Source organism: Schistocerca gregaria, chromosome 2 (assembly GCF_023897955.1).
Source record: "Schistocerca gregaria isolate iqSchGreg1 chromosome 2, iqSchGreg1.2, whole genome shotgun sequence".
NCBI classification, from domain to species: Eukaryota; Metazoa; Arthropoda; class Insecta; order Orthoptera; family Acrididae; genus Schistocerca; species Schistocerca gregaria.
Window position 1 is genome coordinate 205,462,098 of NC_064921.1, and position 16,357 is coordinate 205,478,454.

Consider the following 16,357-nt stretch of genomic DNA (forward strand, 5'->3'; position numbering starts at 1 on the left):
CACCCAACGTGCTCTAGAAGGTGTAAGTCAACTACCCTGGCCAGCAAGATCTCCGGATCTGTCCCCCATTGAGCATGTTTGGGACTGGATGAAGCGTCGTCTCACGCGGTCTGCACGTCCAGCACGAACGCTGGTCCAACTGAGGCGCCAGATGGAAATGGCATGGCAAGCCGTTCCACAGGACTACATCCAGCATCTCTATGATCGTCTCCATGTGAGAACAGCAGCCTGCATTGCTGCGAAAGGTGGATATACACTGTACTAGTGCCGACATTGTGCATGCTCTGTTGCCTGTGTCTATGTGCCTGTGGTTCTGTCAGTGTGATCATGTGATGTATCTGACCCCAGGAATGTGTCAATAAAGTTTCCCCTTCCTGGGACAATGAATTCACGGTGTTCTTATTTCAATTTCCAGGAGTGTATGTCGTATAGTGGTAGAAGATTCGCAGTCCATATCAAAAGGGTTACTCTGCCGTGTCTAGAAGAAGTTGCAACCTTGTAAGCACAAGACTGTCATGCCCCTTCTGTCAAGCTACATAATGAAACCTTAGAAAAGCGACAATGTGGACAGCGACTACTTTAGGTTAGATTCAAACCGCTGGAAAAGAAATTTTAAAGTGAATTTCCCAGTTTTTGACGTAAAATTCAAGAAGAAAGAAAGTTTTTTCTTCCTACACGTCAGACTCCACGAAATGAAGATGCATCAGGGATGACGTGAAGTATACCATTTCCCTGCCACATCTTGCATTTGAAACGAGTCGTTCAGTTTCAGCACTGTAGTGAATCTAAATCACTGACAAGAAGTGTTGAGGTTCTTTCAGTTGTATGCAAGTATCTCTCTAGCCATTTGCATGATAGTTATTTTGTGACAGAGAGAGGCTGCGGTGCCTCAGTGTTCTATTCTGTTCGTGTTCACAGTGATGGAGCAGAATACTATTTAAGATTGAACATCATACGTTGTTGCTTTGCCTTTGTCTATTCCCACCAAGAAGCTGGCTCTTATCACATTGCCTAGTGATATGTTTACTGATGGAAATCGGCTTCTCGTAAGTGTAACTGATAACGAACTGTAAAAAGCCTGAAGTTTTCTGTAACTAATGGTTAAAACCAGAAGCATGTTTGAAAAACTTAAAGAGACTTGAGAGATACACCCTCAATGAACCTAGTGCTGTTTGCAGCACTTGTGTCTGTTCAAGACTTTCATATTCATTCTGTCAAAGTTACAAAACTGTGATGTTAGCAGGCTTTTGTTAAAAATGATTTAGAAATCCCCTGGAAACGTTTGATGTTTATGTCTGTCGTTTATGTACATTAAAGGTGTGGGGCATTCACAGAACCATGCAACGGGCTGTGTTCTGTGAGTTGTGGGGAATGCCGTACTATGAAAAGCTGATCCAGACTTCAATATTGGAGGGATGACTGGAGTTTAGAGTGCCCTACAGACCAATGCGGTACTGTTCTATTGATTTTACTTCAACATATGGACTGCACGATTGTTGGATGGCGTTAAATTATCATCAACACGTTCGCATTTTTTGATCTGCACCCTCACGTTGTTTGCATACGTCGAATTCAGTAGGATGAGCATTCACCTGAATATATTTCACTCAAGAAAGGTGAAAAAAGGTTAGCGGCTTCAATATTTACACATTTCAGTCGCTTCCAACCTGTAGGTTTCCAATTCATCTAAAATAGAATCGCGACACTGGGTACGAAAAAAGGTGGACGAAACGCTAGTTAGTAGGTATTCACATTTTTCAAAACCTGTCATTGAGTTGATTCGTGCTATGGTAGGTCTATATAGTTAACTTCGACCGACTGGTGAACACCGCCTCGGCAATTTTTACTGTAAAATATAGTCCTATAGAGTGTTGGAGAGCGTTAAATCGTTACCAAGTTCACACTGTGAGTTGTGACACGTGTTCAGTGCTGCTATCAGAAACCAGGAGACTCTTTTCACTGCTGACCCTTTCTCTGACACTGATGCATACAACTAAACGTCCGTATCGTTTGTGCCAGTTGGCTGTTCCATTTTTGAACCGTCTGACGCCCTTTAGGCGAGGCAGAATAACAAAGATTCCACAGACATTTATTGTGTGGAACTCAGCTCGTTATCTTCGTCCGTGAGACGCAGGACGAGGCACATAACGTGTCCCTGACTTCTGGCGTGTGTTCAGTGGAGTTCCGATATCCCGATGACGGATAGCCACAAATACTGGACCTGTTCCACTCTGAATTCAGCCTCAGGGAGCACCTGATGTAGATTGAGAATTACGCGATTGAAATCTCGTGCAAGTATGACGCGGATTACCAGGTGAAAATACGATTTTCTAGAAGGGGTCATTGTTTAAACTTATGGAAAAGTGGGTACGCGATTTTTCAGTTGATATAACACGATGCTGTACGCCATATATTTTTGCCATTTTCAATTTCCCACCAACCTTAAACTTATGGTGGCGACTGCGCACATGGCTATGTCAGAGGAGAAAACCCAGGAATTCTATAAGTGACCTGACAGCTGTAAATAACCATACACTTCAGAGTGAATAATGGCTTGGGGAAAACATGATAAGTGGTCTAGTGGTCATCTTGAATGCTATATTAAGCATAAGTGACCTACTTCCAATAACATGACATTTATACTTAGGATTACAGCCCTACTTCTGCAGTGACGTCACAGTAGTGGGAGAAAACAGACTACCACAATTGATCTATTTTGAATTTTGCACCATTTTATACACAGGGCAAGTGACCTGTGACAGACGGGGTGGTGAAACCCTTGCGGCCATCTTGAATTCTGTTCTTAGCACAAGAGGTCATACTTCCATCAGCATGCCAATGTATCATCTTGGATTTTTGAATTTACCGCCAATTTATTCTTACGATAACAACCTTTCCTCCACAGTGACGTCGTAGAAGTGAGGGGAAGCCCTGGCTAATTTCTAATTACCCACCAGTTTTTAAATTTTCCATCATTTAAAAATAGAGCAAACGACGTATGACAGAGGGCTGGAGGGGTGGAAAAATGCGATTAGTCACCGACGAGGTCATCGAATACGTCATAGGGGGAGGGGAGAGGCGTCCTTTATTGTGCCGTAGTATAGGGGAGTTTTGCGGACAAATCGCCTTGTCTTCTTCCATGCTAAACTAAGCGTAACTAAAAGCAGGATGAATAACCTAAAACTTGCACCGCAAATATTGCAAAAATGAAAAGAGCTCGTGATGTTCGGTTTTGATAGTCAGGGGTTCGTATTGTTAGCCAATAAACAGACTATAATAACATTTAAAAGTGTATTTTTTGTGCAGACATACACTTTTTAAAGGGAAGAGTGCCTATTGACATTAACAAACTAAAATTAGGGTAAATTAAGATGTCTGTGGTGTTTGTTGCAGGATTCTAATGTGAGACAGAGTATTTTGAAAAGCTTCCGCACCGACACTTGTTTGTGCATTTCAACACGTGTAGCTGCTTGCAATGTGCTTGTGTGTTCCTTGAATGCGTTGCGACTTGCTAGTCAGTTAGTGTGTGGCACTCCAAGCAGTAGGGATGATGCGATTTACCAGTGCAGAAAACGCCGACGTGCTCATGGTGATGGAGAGTGCAGGAAGAATGCAGTTAGTTCTTGTACGGTGTGTGCGGCAAGATATACCAATAGACGTCTACCATTTCGACAGTTATTTATAGACCTCTTCAACGGGTTACGTGAAAGTGATAGTGTAACACCTAGACAAGGCAACAAAAAGAAACAAGTAAAGACAGAAGAGGGAGAAATTGATGTTCTTGCTCCTGTCGCAGTTGATCCGCACGCTAGCACCGCGCAATCGCACAAGAAGTGCAATATGTCAGGCAAGTATCCATGCGTTCTCCATCGACAGAGGTTCTATCCCTGTCACATCTCTCTCCAGCAAGAGTTTCATGGAAACGATTATGGGAATCGTGTTAGCTTCTGTACATGAGCATTAAGACAGGATACTCTAGATGTATCATGTATCTTGTTTAGCAATCCCAGTTGGCTACGTGAGGTGGAATGTCAACGTCCTTGGACTGAAACCGTGAGGCCCGTTTTTCATAGACGGAACACAACGCGTGCACGTATCGCAGCCTCCTAACAGAGCATCTTCAACGAATGCTAGAAGACTTTCCTCTGCAGACCAGTAGGAACCTGTGGTACCATCACGATGGCTGTCCAGCTTATAGTTCACGAAGTACTACAGCATGTCTTCACGAACTGCTTCCAAATGCAGCACTGGCCATAAAAATTGCCACACCAAGAATAAATGCAGATGATAAACGGGTATTCATTGGACAAATATATTACACTAGAACTGACATGTCATTACATTTTCACGCAATTTGGATGCATAGATGGGATCACCAATTTGGTATTGGAGGGCAGCATGGAGGGAAAAATCGTAGAGGGAGACCAAGAGATGAATACACCAAACAGATACATAAGGATGTAGGTTGCAGTAGGTACTGGGAGATGAAGAAGCTTACACAGGATAGAGTAGCATGAAGAGCTGCATCAAACCAGCCTCAGGAATGAAGACCACTACAACAACAGATCCTGAGAAATCAGTACCCAGAACAACGACCTCTGGCCGTAATAACGGCCTTGATACTCCTGGGCATTGAGTCAAACAGAGCTGGGATGGGGTGTACAGGTACAGCTGCCCATGCAGCTTCAACACGATACCACAGTTCATCAAGAATGGTAACTGGCGTATTGTGACGAGCCAGTTGCTCGGCCACCATTGACCAACCGTTTTCAGTTGGTGAGAGATCTGGAGAACGTGCTGGCCAGGGTAGCAGTCGAACATTTTCTGTATCCAGAGAGGCCCGTACAGGAGCTGCAACATGCGGTCGTGCGTTATCCTCCTGAAATGTAGGGTTTCACAGAGATCGAATGAAGGGTAGAGCCACGGGTCTTATCACATCTGAAATTTAACGTCCACTGTTCAAAGTGCCGTCAATGCGAACATGAGGTGACCGAGACGTGTAAACAATGGCACCCCATACCATCACGCCGGGCGATACGCCAGTATGGCGATGGCGGACACACGCTTCCAATGTGCGTTCACCGCGATGTCGCCAAACACGGATGCGACCACCATGATGCTGTAAACAGAACCTGGATTCATCCGAACAAATGAAGTTTTGCCATTCGTGCACCCAGGTTCGTCGTTGAGTACACCATCGCAGGCGCTCCTGTCTGTGATGTAGCGTCAAGTGTAACCGCAGCCACGGGCTCCGAGCAGATAGTCTATGCTGCTGCAAACGTCGCCGAACTGTTCGTGCAGATGGTTGTAGTCCTGCAAACGTCCCCATCTGTTGTCTCCGGGATCGAGATGTGGCTGTACGATCCGTTCCAGCCATGCGGATAAGATGTCTGTCATCTCGACTGCTAGTGTTACGAGTTAGCACACTGGACTCGCATTCGGGAGGACGACGGTTGAATCCCGTCTCCAGCCATCCTGATTTAGGTTTTCCGTGATTTCCCTAAATCGTTTCAGGCAAATACCAGGATGGTTCCTTTGAAAGGTTACTGCCGATTTCCTTCTCTATCGTTCCCTAACCCGAGCTTGCGCTCCGTCTCTAATGACCTCGCTAACATCCTCCTCCTCCTTCTGCTGCTGCTAGTGATACGAAGTCGTTGGGATCGAGCACGGCGTTCCGTATTACCCTCCTGATCCCACCAATTCCATATTCTGCTAACAGTCATTGGATATCGACCAAGCGAGCAGCAATGTCGCAATACGATAAACCGCAATCCCGATAGGCTACAATCCGACCTTTATCAAAGTCGGAAACGTGATGATACACATTTTCCCTTCTTACACGAGGCATCACAACAACGTTTTACCAGGCAAAGCCGGTCAACTGCTGTTTGTTGACTTTGTTGGAAACTTTCCTCATGTCAGCACGTTGTAGGTGTCGTCACCAGCGCCAACCTCGTGTGAATGCTATGAAAAGCTAATCATGTGCATATCTCAGCATCTTCTTCGTGTTGGTTAAATTTCACGTCTCTAGCATGTCTTATTCGTGGTGTAGAAATTTTAATGGCCAGTAGTGTAGTTCGATTGGACGCAGAGGAGCTGTACCTTGGGCGGTCCGTTCTCCGGATTTGACGCCTGTAGACTTTTTTCTGTGGGGAAAGGTGAAAGACGCTGTCCGCAAGAACATACAGTACCAAACACACCCAATAATATGTCATGATGTATTACTGCAGCCTGCTCGGTCATCTCCGCCGAAATACTAGCATGTGTACAGACTGGAAGCATCTATTGTCGTTGCTGTTGATAATTTTGAACGCAACTTGTGATGGTCAATTGTCTCGTTACTGGTCAGAATCCAAATAACTAGTGTATGGACTTACGTTGTTCTCTAATTTGTGCTACCACAGGTATTGTGCAAGTGTCGGGAACTTTTCAGAATACGATATCTCGTAAATCACTCCCACTATAATCCTGCAACAAACACCACTGACATTCTTATTTACCATACCTCCAGTTCATTAAAGTCAGTAGATATTGTTCCGTCTAAAAAAAGTATATTTTTGCACAAAAATATGCTTTCTAAGTATTATTACAATCTGTGTATTGGCTAACAATAGGAGTCCCCGACTACCAATCCATTCTGTGAAAACCGCGAATCAATAGCACTTTCCATTCCACGATATTTGCGGTGCAAATTTTAGGTGGTTCGCCTTGTATAAGCAAAATTGTCAACACTTTTCGCCGCTACGCTACTGCAACCAGTCGTATCGTTTATCTCAGCTCTAAGATAAAGGTACCAGACCCTCCCCTCTTGCCCTTTCCCAACGTGGCTGCATCACAACGCCCCACCACACATACAGGTATAGCGGCACAACGCGTTTCATACTGTACTGCAGAGGACATTCAAGCCACGGAGGTACATGTAAGTAGAAGAGCGCCGGACGAAGTCACCCGACACGAAAAGGTTGGTGCTTATCCACTCTTCCAAGTAACTGTAACCGTGATAACGGATTTTGAAACTTCCCTTTCGGTTTAATCCGCAATGCAAAGCGATCCATTGCATACAGTTTGTTTAGATTTAGCAAGCGGTTTTAACCTACAGTCGTTACGGTAATCGTAGTAGAAAAAGCATTACAGAAGTGCTTTGTTGTGTTGTTGTGGTCTTCAGACTGGTTTGATGCAGCCCTACATGATACTCTCCGATTGAGGTGGCGCAGTGGTTAGCACAGTGGACTCGCATTCGGGAGGATAACGATTGTAGCCCGCGTCTGGTCATCCCGATTTATTTTTTCACTAAATCGTTGCAGTCATATGTCGGGATGGTTCCTTTTAAAAGGTACGGTCGATTTCCTTCCCCATCCTTGACACCACCCGAGCTTGTGGTCCGTCTCTAATGACCTCGATGTCGACGGGACGTTAAACACAATCTTCATTCTTTCCTCGCTACTCTTTCCTTTGCAGCCTTTTCATCTCCGAATAATACTGCAACCTACATCCTTCTCAGTCTGCTTACTGCATTCACCTCTCGATCTCCCATTACCATTTTTACCCCCCACACTTCCCTCCAGTACTGAAATGGTGATCCCTTGATGTCTCAGAATGTGTCCTATCAACCGATCCCTTCTTCTAGTCGGGTTGTGCCACAAATTTCTCTTCTCCCCATTTCTATTCAGTACCTCCTCATTAGTTACGTGATCTATCCACCCATTCTTCAGCATTATTCTGTAGCACAACATTCCATAACTTCTATTGGCTTATTGTCTAAACTGTTTATCGTCCATGTTTCACTTCCGTACATGGCTACATTCCATACTAATACTTTCAGAAAAGACCTCCTAGCATTTGAATCTATATTCTATATTAACAAATTTCTCTTCTCCAGGAATGCTTTTCTTGCCAATGCCAGTCTACATTTTATATTCTCTCTACTTCGTCCATCATCAGTTATTTTGCTGCCCACATAAGAAAACTTATCTGCTACTTTAAGTGTCTCGTTTCCTAATCTGTCCCTCAGCATCACCTGATTTAATTCGACTACTTTCCATTAACTTTGTCTTTCTTTTATAGATGGTCATCCTATATCCTCCTTTCAAGACACCGTCCTTTCACTTCAAATGCTCTTCAAAGTCGTTTCCTTTCTCTGACAGAATTTTAATTTCTAAAATTTTAGGTGTCGGAAGCCACATCTTCAACAATACAACGCCGTCTCACTCCCCCGCCACAAATGGTTCAAATGGCTCTGAGCACTGTGGGACTTAACATCTATGGTCATCAGTCCCCTAGAACTTAGAACTACTTAAACCTAACTTAACCTAAGGGCATCACACAACACTCAGTCATCACGAGGCAGATAAAATCCCTGACCCCGCCGGGAATCGAAACCGGGAACCCGGGTGCGGGAAGCGAGAACGCTACCGCACGACCACGAGCTGCGGGACCCCCGCCACAAAAATTGTATTTTTGGAAAATTGAGATAAAACTTACAATGAGAAATCATTTTCTACAAAATATTGTTCTCAAATTCAGGCTTCTAAAACATATTTTCTTATAATCATAACAATAAAACAGAAGATTTAATATAAGGCTGACGTTTACCCATCATAACTTCGGAACAAATCTCAGTTTATCTTGGTTATGGTCTTGATCTCTTAGGTTGCTAGCAGTCGGAAACAATGGACACGAAGGTTACTGATTTGTGGCGATCACAATTCCGGAACGAAGCACATCTTACCTTGGGTTACCGTACACACACACACACACACACACACACACACACACACACAGTACCTTACCTCATGCCGTTGCCCATCGCATCACGTTGCTTGCCAATTGTCACATTCACTGATGAGTGCCGTTCCGGCACGTTTCGACCGAAATTAAGCCTTGCATTACAAACTGAGGTGTGTCCTGGGATAGCGATATGCACAGAAACAGAATGCGGTAGTACCGTGTACACAAAGTATAAAAGGGCAATGCATTGACTGAGCTGTCATTTGTACTCAGGTGATTCGTGTGAAAAGGTTTCCGACGCAATTATGGCCGCACGTCGGGATTAACAGAGTTTGAAAGCTGAAAGGTAGTTGGAGCTAGAAACATGGCACATTTCGGAAATCGTTAGGGAATCCAGTATTCCGCGATCCATAGTGTCAAGAGCGTGCTGAATACCAAATTGTAGGCATTACCCCTCACCTCGGACTATGAAGTTTCCGACGACCTTCGTAAGAGCATAGCATTTGCGTGAGGTTCTAAGTGCTAACAGACAAGCAACATCACCTGAAATAACCACAGAAATCAATGTGAGACAAACGACGAATATATCTTTTACGATAATGTGGCGAAATTTGATGTTAATGGGCTATGGCAGCAGAAGACCGAAGTGAGTGCCTTAGCTAATACACTACTGGCCATTAAAATTGCTACAGCACGAAGATGACGTGCTACAGACGCGAAATTTAACCGACAGGAAGAAGATGCTGTGATATGCAACTGATTAGCTTTTCAGAGCATTCACACAAGGTTGGTGCCGGTGGCGACACATACAACGTGCTAACACGGGAAGGTTCCAAACGATTTCTCATACACAAACAGCAGTTGACCGACGTTGCCTGGTGAAACGTTGTTGTGGTGCCTCATGGAACGAGGAGAAATGCATACCGTCACGTTTCAGACTTTGATAGAGGTCACATTGTAACCTATCGCGATTGCGGTTTATCGTATCGCGACATTGCTGCTCGCGTTGGTCGAGATCCAATGACTGTTAGCAGAATATGGAATCGGTGGGTTCAGGAGTGCAATAAGGAACGCCGTGCTGGATCCTAACGGCCTCGTATCACTAGCACTTGAGATGACAGGCATCTTATCAGCAGGGCTGTAACGGATCGTGTAGCCGCGTCTCGATCCCTGACTCAATAGACGGGGACGATGGCAACCATCTGCACGAACAGTTCGACGACGTTTGCAGCAGCATGGACTATCAGCTCGGAGACCATGGCTGCGGTTACCCTTGACGCTGCATCACAGACAGGAGCGCCTGCAATGGTCTACTCAACGACGAACTTTGGTGCACGAATGGCAAAACGTAATTTTTTCGCATGAATCCCGGTTCTGTTTACAGCATCATGATGGTCGCATAGTGTTTGGTGACATCGCGGTGAACGCACATTGGAAGCGTGTATTCGTCATAGCCATACTGGCGTATCACCCGGCGTGATGGTACGGGGTGCCATTGGTTACACGTCTCGGTCACCTCTTGTTCGCATCGACATCACTTTGAACAGTGGACGTTGCATTTCAGATGTGTTACGATCCGTGGCTATACCCTTCATTCGATCCCTGCGAAACCCTACATTTCAGTAGGATAATGCACGACCGCATGTTGCAGCTCCTGTACGGGTTGTCTGGATACAGAAAATGGTCGACTGCTGCCCTGGCCAGCACGTTCTCCAGATCTCTCACCAATTGAAAACGCCTAGTCAATGGTGGCCGTCACAATACGCCAGTCACCATTCTTGATGAATTGTGGTATCGTGTTGAAGCTGCATGGGCAGCTGTAGCTGTACAAGCCATCCAAGCTCTGTCTGAGTCAATGCCCAGGCGTATCAAGGCCGTTATTACGGTCAGAGGTGGTCGTTCTGGGTAATGATTTCTGTCTCTATGCACCCAAATTGCGTGAAAATGTAATGACATTTCAGTTCTAGTATAATATATTTGTCCAATGACTACCCGTTTATCATCTGCATTTCTTCTTGGTGTAGCTATTTTAATGGCCAGTAGTGTAGAACGAGATAGTCTGCAGCACTTCTCTTGGGTTCATGAGCATATTGATTGGACCGTAGACGACTGAAAAACCTTGGACTGGTTGGATGAATCCCGATTTCAGTTGGTAGGAGCTGGCAGTAGGGTTCAACTGTGGCGCAGACCCCACGAAACCATGAACTCAAGTTGTCAACAAGGCAACTGTGTTTACTCGGAAGGGACAGGGTCCTTCCATCCAACTGAACATATCACTGACTAGAAATGGTTAAATTCGGCTACTGGGAGACCACGTGCCGCCATTGATGGACTTGATGTTCCAAAACAATGATGGAATTTTTATGTGCACGGTTCGTTTGAAGAACATTCTGGACAATTGGAGCAAATGATTTGGCCACCTAGATCACTCGACATAAATCCCATCGAGCATTTATGGGACACAATCGAACGTTATTTATTGCTCAAAATCCTGCACCAGCAACACTTTCGTAATTGTGGACGTCTATAGAGGCAGTATGGCTCACTATTCTTGCAGGGGACATCCAACGACTTGTTGAGTCCATGCCACGTCGAGTTGTTGCATCACGCTGAGCAAAAGGAGGTTCTACACGATATTAGGAGGTATCCTATGACTCTCTTCGCCTCAGTGTATAATGTTAATTACAACTAAAATAGGTAAGTCCTCTCTGGTCTGTCAGCTTACTGTTCATTGTAAATATTGGAGATGACCAGTTTTAGAATTATCTGTGAAAGCCAGTGTAGTTTATATGCTTGCCTCAAGTCTGATCCATCGGAGATATGGATCGCTATTAAACAGAGATAAGAAGATATCTAAATAATTTAACATTTTCTTTTGTGGCTTACAACCTATGCTGCACCTGTCTGCCCATTCTCAGTTTTGCCTCGTGCTGATATTGCTTGTGCATTTGCATCTTTCTTTCAACACACTATAAGAGCTCGTAGACCATGACATCAGTAAAGAGACTGCCTTTTCTCGATACCCTTTAACCTTCTTCGCAGACAACGCTTATGCAAAACCTGTATGTTGTGCACCTCACATCATTTTAACTAACGCAGATGGGCAATAATATATAAATGTCACGAACAGCTACTTCCTAATCCTGCAGTAGGAATTAATTCTTTCGTAATCTCTGATTTTCAGCTTAACCTAGAGATGGCACCAAAATACACTCCTGGAAATGGAAAAAAGAACACATTGACACCGGTGTGTCAGACCCACCATACTTGCTCCGGACACTGCCAGAGGGCTGTACAAGCAATGAACACACGCACGGCACAGCGGACACACCAGGAACCGCGGTGTTGGCCGTCGAATGGCGCTAGCTGCGCAGCATTTGTGCACCGCCGCCGTCAGTGTCAGCCAGTTTGCCACCCAAAGTGCTCTAGAAGGTGTAAGTCAACTACCCTGGCCAGCAAGATCTCCGGATCTGTCCCCCATTGAGCATGTTTGGGACTGGATGAAGCGTCGTCTCACGCGGTCTGCACGTCCAGCACGAACGCTGGTCCAACTGAGGCGCCAGCTGGAAATGGCATGGCAAGCCGTTCCACAGGACTACATCCAGCATCTCTACGATCGTCTCCATGGGAGAATAGCAGCCTGCATTGCTGCGAAAGGTGGATATACACTGTACTAGTGCCGACATTGTGCATGCTCTGTTGCCTGTGTCTATGTGCCTGTGGTTCTATCAGTGTGATCATGTGATGTATCTGACCCCAGGAATGTGTCAATAAAGTTTCCCCTTCCTGGGACAATGAATTCACGGTGTTCTTATTTCAATTTCCAGGAGTGTATAAGTTAACGTCCTTCCCCATAACGGGTCTGGCTGAGCCAATACGTTTTCTTCTATCCTATGGCACGATTGAATTTGAAGATGTACGATATGAGATGGAGAAATGGCCATCAATGAAAGAATGTAAGTAAAAACATTTGTTTAAGCATTTTGGATTAATAAATTTCATCTCTTCTACCATTTGGTGCAGAATGAGGGAAGTAAATGCTTTTTAAAGACACTGATAACAAGTAATTTGTATGTGAGGTAGATGGCACTACATACAGAGGAGCAAGGTGAGAGTGAGTATCAAGCAGTGTTTTATGCTAAAATCAATAAGATCAGACATTGCTTGGTAGTAGTAGTAGTAGTAGTAGTCGATAAAGTAATATATAGTGCTTAAATAATTTATCAGTGTTGTTGTTGTTGTCTTCAGTCCTGAGACTAGTTTGATGCAGCTCTCCATGCTACTCTATCCTGTGCAAGCTTCTTCATCTCCCAGTACTTACTGCTACCTGCATCCTTTTGAATCTGCTTAGTGTATTCATCTCTTGGTCTCCCTTTACGTTTTTAACCCTCCACGCTGCCCTTCAATGCTAAATTAGTGATCCCTTGATGCCTCAGAACATGTCCTACCACCCAGTCCCTTCTTCTTGTCAAGTTGTGCCACAAACTCCTCTTCTCCCCAATTCTATTCAATACCTTCTCATTAGTTATGTGATCTACCCATCTAATCTTCAGCATTCTTCTGTAGCACCACATTTCGAAAGCTTCTATTCTTCTCTTGTCCAAACTATTTATCGTCCATGTTTCACTTCCATACATGGCCACACTCCAAACAAATACTTTCAGAAACGACTTCCTGACACTTAAATCTATACTCCCTGTTAACAAATTTCTCTTCTTCAGAAACACTTTCATTGCCATTGTGAGTCTACATTTTAAATCCTCTCTACTTCGACCATCATCAGTTATTTTGCCACCCAAATAGCAAAACTCATTTACTACTTGAAGTGTCTCATTTCCTAATCTAATTCTCTCAGCATCACCCGACTTAATTCGACTACATTCCATAATCCTCGTTTTGCTTTTGTTGATGATCATCTTATATCCTCCTTTCAAGACACTGTACATTCCTTTCAACTGCTCTTCCAAGTCCTTTGCTGTCTCTGACAGAATTACAATGTCATCGGCGAACCTCAACGTTTTTATTTCTTCTCCATGGACTTTAATACCTGCTCCGAATTTTTCTTTTGTTTCCTTTACTGCTTGCTCAATATACAGATTGAATAACATCGGCGACATGCTACAACCCTGTCTCACTCCCTACCCAACCGCTGCTTCCCTTTCATGCCCCTCGACTCTTGCCATCTGGTTTCTGTAGAAATTGTAAATAGCCTTTTGCTCCCCATATTTTACCCCTGCCACCTTTAGAATTTGAAAGAGAGTATTCCAGTCAACATTATCAAAAGCTTTCTCTAAGTCTACAAATGCTAGAAATGTAGGTTTGCCTTTCCTTAATCTGTTTTCTAAGATAAGTCGTAGGGTCAGTATTGCCTCGCGTGTTCCAACATTTCTGTAGAATCCAAACTGTCCTTGCCGAGGTCGGCTTCTACCAGTTTTTCCATTCGCCTGTAAAGAATTCGCATTAGTATTTTGCAGCTGTGACCCCTAGTGAGATAAGCCTCAACATCCTTACATTTGTCCTCTAGCCATCCCTGCTTAGCCATTTTACACTTCCTGTCGATCTCATTTTTGAGACGTTTGTATTCCTTTTTGCTTGCTTCAATAACTGCGTTTTTATATTTTCTCCCTTCATCAATTAAATTCAATATTTCTTCTGTTACCCAAGGATTTTTACGAGCCCTCGTCTTTTTACCTACTTGATCCTCTGCTGCCTTCACTACTTCATCCTTCAGAGCTACCCATCCTTCTTCTACTGTATTTCTTTCCCCCATTCCTGTCAATTGTTGCCTTATGCTCTCCCTGAAACTCTGTACAACCTCTGGTTTCGTCAGTTTATCCAGGTCCCATCTCCTTAAATTCCCACCTTTTTGCAGTTTCTTCAGCTTTAATCTACAGTTCATAACCAATAGATTGTGGTCAGAGTCCACATCTGCCCCTGGAAATGTCTTACAATTTAAAACCTGGTTCCTAAATCTCTGTCTTACCATTATATAATCTATCTGATACCTTCTGGTATCTCCAGGATTCTTCCATGTATATAACCTTCTTTTATGATTCTTGAACCAAGTGTTAGCTATGATTAAGTTATGATCTGTGCAAAATTCTACCAGATGGCTTCCTCTTTCATTTCTGTCCCCCAATCCATATTCACTCACTATGTTTCCTTCTCTCCCTTTTCCTACTCTCGAATCCCAGTCAACCATGACTATTAAATTTTCGTCTCCCTTCACTACCTGAATAATTTCTTTTATCTCATCATACATTTCATGAATTTCTTCATCATCTGCAGAGCTAGTTGGCATATAAACTTGTACTACTGTATTGGGCGTGGGCTTCGTGTCTATCTTGGTCACAATAATGCGTTCACTATGCTGTTTGTAGTAGCTTACCCGCACTCCTATTTTTTATTCATTATTAAACCTACTCCTACATTACCCCTAGTTGATTTTGTATTTATAACCTTGTATTCACCTGGCCAAAAGTCTTGTTCCTCCTGCCACTGAACTTCACTAATTCCCACCATATCTAACTTCAACCTATCCATTTCCCTTTTTAAATTTTCTAACCTACCTGCCCGATTAAGGGATCTGACATTCCACGCTCCGATCCGTAGAATGCCAGTTTTCTTTCTCCTGATAACGACATCTTCCTGAGTAGTCCCCGTCCGGAGATCCGATTGGGGGACTATTTTACCTCCGGAATATTTTACCCAAGAGGACGCCATCATCATTTAATCATACAGTAAAGCTGCATGCCCTCGGGAAAAATTACGGCTGTGGTTTCCCCTTGCTTTCAGCCGTTCGAAGTACCAGCACAGCAAGGCAGTTTTGATTAGTGTTACAAGGCCAGATCAGTCAATCATCCAGACTGTTGCCCCTGCAACTACTGAAAAGGCTGCTGCCCCTCTTCAGGAACCACACGTTTGTCTGGCCTCTCAACAGATACCCCTCCGTTGTGGTTGCACCTACGGTACGGCCATCTGTCTCGCTGAGGCACGCAAGCCTCCCCACCAACGGTAAGGTCAATGGTTCATGGGGGTAGAAATTAGATTCCTAATCGGTAAATAGAATTAAGTTGAGATATTACACAAAGATGATACTGAAAGACACAGAAATAAGAATGTTGTACTTTGTATTTACACCTCGTATGTTCTTTTTTACAGTATTTTGACTTAAATTAATTTGATGGTATTTTATAACGAAATCACACTACGGCAGTTTGGAACATTTTCTTCGCGTTTACTTTTGTAACGCACTCAGTTCAACTTTTCTGCAACAAAGCTATGCGATACAACCACTTGCACGAATTTTTCTTTGTCGGAGATGTTGTTTATATTTTTATTTTATTTGCATGAGCACATGCACTGACGAGCCGAAACATTATGACCATGTGCTTAATAGCGTGTTGTTCCCCCTTTGGAAATAAATACTGTTGCAGTTCTGTGTGGCACGGATTCGACGAATCTTTGATAGGGTTCTGGAGGAATCTGACACCAGTTGTTCAGGCACAGGTAACGCAGCTCTCGTAAATTACGGGCTGGTAGTTTGTTGGCGCGGAGCTAGTGCTGAATGTTGCCCCAGATGTGTTCTACTGTTTTCAGAACAGGCGAATTTGACGGTCAAGATGTGAAT

At 43.9% G+C, this 16,357-nt stretch overlaps 1 protein-coding gene across 3 annotated transcripts in view; it reads left to right on the forward strand.

Moving 5' to 3' along the window:
- Positions 1–16,357, forward strand: part of LOC126336697 (glutathione S-transferase-like) — a 336,946-nt gene that overhangs the window by 315,024 nt on the left and 5,565 nt on the right. The window contains exon 1 of one of the 3 annotated variants that reach the window (XM_050000650.1): positions 6,893–6,961. The exons of the other annotated variants lie outside the window; for them this stretch is intronic. The gene's annotated coding sequence lies outside the window, so the exon portion shown is untranslated. Of the gene's footprint in view, positions 1–6,892; positions 6,962–16,357 lie in introns of those variants that run through there. 3 annotated transcript variants of the gene reach the window in all.